Genomic DNA, 2,807 nt, shown 5'->3' on the forward strand with positions numbered 1-2,807 from the left:
ATTGCTCATCCTGTGTGTGATTTCCTGCAAGACTGGAATGTCAGTGTTCTGCCATGGCCAGCGAAGAGCCCGGGTCTCAATCCCATTGAGCACGTCTGGGAGCTGTTGGATCGGAGGGTGAGTGCTAGGGCCATTCCCCCCAGAAATGTCCAAGAACTTACAGGTGCCTTGGTGGAAGAGTGGGGTAACATCTCACAGCAAGAACGGGCAAATCTGGTGCAGTCCATGAGGAGGAGATGCACTGCAGTACTTAATGCAGCTGGTGGTCACACCAGATACTGACTATACATTTTGATTTTGACCCCCTTTGTTCAGGGACACATTATTCAATTTCTGTTAGTCACATGTCTGTGGAACTTGTTCAGTTTATGTCTCTGTTTATCTTATGTTCATACAAATATTTACACATGTTAAGTTTGCTGAAAATAAACGCAGTTGACAGTGTGAGGACGTTTCTTTTTTTGCTGAGTTCATATATATTTCCTTCTCAAAATATCTATTATAACTCTCCTGCAGTAACATATTGTACAACCAGGTACTTCTCAGCAGCTGCCACCTTTACATTAAAAACCCACTACCCCTTACAGCCTGGGAGGACGGGGCATCACCCTTCAGCACACCATGCAACTCTTCTGAAGCCAAATCTCATATAGCCAAATAAGTCTCTGCAGCTGCCACCACAGCATCTATTTTAAGTGATTTACGTTCAATTTCTGGGGTACAAGATATTACATTACACATCTAAAAGTTATTACATTAACCGGTGTTAAAGACAATATGCATAGTTCTTGCCTTGTCCGATTATCCAATGTATCATTGATTAGTTTTATGAGCACACAAACACACAGGTTGACTATGACATCTTCTATGATAAAATTTATCCATTCAAATCCCATTGTGTGATATTACAGACACAGGGGAGACCTGATGCTGGATCAGAGATGCATATTATGCTCCAGGTTACCATGGTGATCAAACTAAGTCAACTGTTTAACAATGGAAGATGGATATGCCTGTTCACTATAATTTTTTTTAATAGTTTTAGGGATCTGGAACCGGTGCCGTATAGGAGGGAGATGAAATACGGCACGTTTTTGTTTTCTGGTGACCTTTCATTGTCCCTAACTGAGCAAAGCTCTTTCCACAAAGACAAACATAAGGTTTCTCTCCAGTGTGTGTTCGCTGGTGTCTACTCAGGGAGGAAGCTACGGCAAAGCTCTTCCCACACTGTTCACAGCTATAAGGTTTCTTTCCAGTGTGTATGCGCCGGTGAAGTCAGAACGGAAGCTAGAGCAAAGCTCTTTCCACACTGATCACAGCTATAAGGCCTCTCTCCAGTGTGTATCCGCTTGTGTACAGTTAGGTTTCCTGCACTAACAAAGCTTTTCCCACAACAAAGGCAGGGGTAAGGCCTCTCGCCAGTATGAATTATCAAATGCGATTTTAAGGCACTAGATACAGCAAAACCCTTCCCACACTGAGAGCAGCAGTACGGTTTCTCTCCTGTATGGACTCGCAGATGAGATTTTAAGGCGGTAGATACAGTAAAACTCCTCCCACACTGAGAGCAGCAGTACGGTTTCTCTCCTGTATGGATTCTCAGATGAGATTTTAAGGTGCCAGATAGAGCAAAACTCTTCCCACACTGTGAGCATCTGTAAGGTTTCTCTCCTGTATGGATTCTTTGGTGTTCTTTAAGACGCCCTGCAGAGATGTGCCTCTTCCCACACTGAGTGCAGCAGTACGGTCTCTCACCGGTGTGAATCCGCTGGTGAATAATGAAGCAACTCCTGCTAGTGAAATTCTTCCCACAGTCAGAGCAGCAGTGTTGAGGTTTCTTCCCTATACAGCTCTGCTGGTGTTTCTTGAAGTGTTCTGATCTGGAGAGACACTTCTCTGCCTCACAGCAACATGTGGTTGAAGGTGAGCAGATAAGCCCCTCCCACAGAGATAACCACGCTTCGGTGTGTCCCCTGTGAAACGAAGACATTGAATAACTAGGTTTATGAAAACGTGTCCATAAGCAAATAATTATCATCAATAAATACAGTACACTCAGTGACCTGTTTATTAGGTACACCGACAGACAGTGGGTCACATGGCTGTGGCTTGCTACCAAAAAGCAGGAAGACAGGTGGAGACATTCAGTTACTGTTTGATGAAACGTTAGAATAGGCAAAACGAGTGACAAACAAAAGACCATGTCAGCGGCAGTCCTGCTCCAGAGGGCACGCGATCAACACTGGACAATCGAGGATTGGAAAACATGACCTGGTCCGACAAACCCGGTTTTTGTTGCGTCATGCTGATGGCAGTCTGGATTTGGTGTGCAAAGCATGAGCCCATGGACCCATTCAGCCTGGCGGCGGTGTACTGGTGTGGGGAATGTCTTCCTGGCACATGTTAGGTACCTTGATACCAACTGAGCAACGATTTAACGCCACAGCCAATCTGAACATTGTTGCTGACCAAACCCAATAGTAACTTTGGGATGATGGAACGGGCTGTTGGCAGCATGAATGTGACGCTGTCTAATCTGCAGCAACTGCGTGATGCCATCGCGTCAGCATGGATCAACATCCCTCTGGAAAATTTCCGGCGCCTTGTAGAAATAATGCCCCGAAGAATTAAGGCTGTTCTGGAGGAAAATGCAACTCTGATCTAGTACAAGATGGGTGTACCTAATAAACTGGCAAGGAGTGTATTGTTTATCAATCAATTAACAGAAGTTTCAGAAGCAGAATGTAGTCTAATCCACATAGAACATTGTTCTTACTTGATGAAATCAAATCTCCATTTTCCTCGTG

The 2,807-nt window shown here is 44.5% G+C and overlaps 1 pseudogene; it reads right to left on the bottom strand.

Annotated features, from left to right (window-relative positions):
* Nucleotides 1–1,041: 1,041 nt before the first annotated feature.
* On the bottom strand, nucleotides 1,042–1,990 carry LOC135553863 (zinc finger protein 239-like; annotated as a pseudogene).
* Between the last annotated feature and the right edge of the window lie 817 nt (nucleotides 1,991–2,807).

This window comes from Oncorhynchus masou, chromosome 14 (genome assembly GCF_036934945.1).
Source record: "Oncorhynchus masou masou isolate Uvic2021 chromosome 14, UVic_Omas_1.1, whole genome shotgun sequence".
Classification (NCBI taxonomy): domain Eukaryota; kingdom Metazoa; phylum Chordata; class Actinopteri; order Salmoniformes; family Salmonidae; genus Oncorhynchus; species Oncorhynchus masou.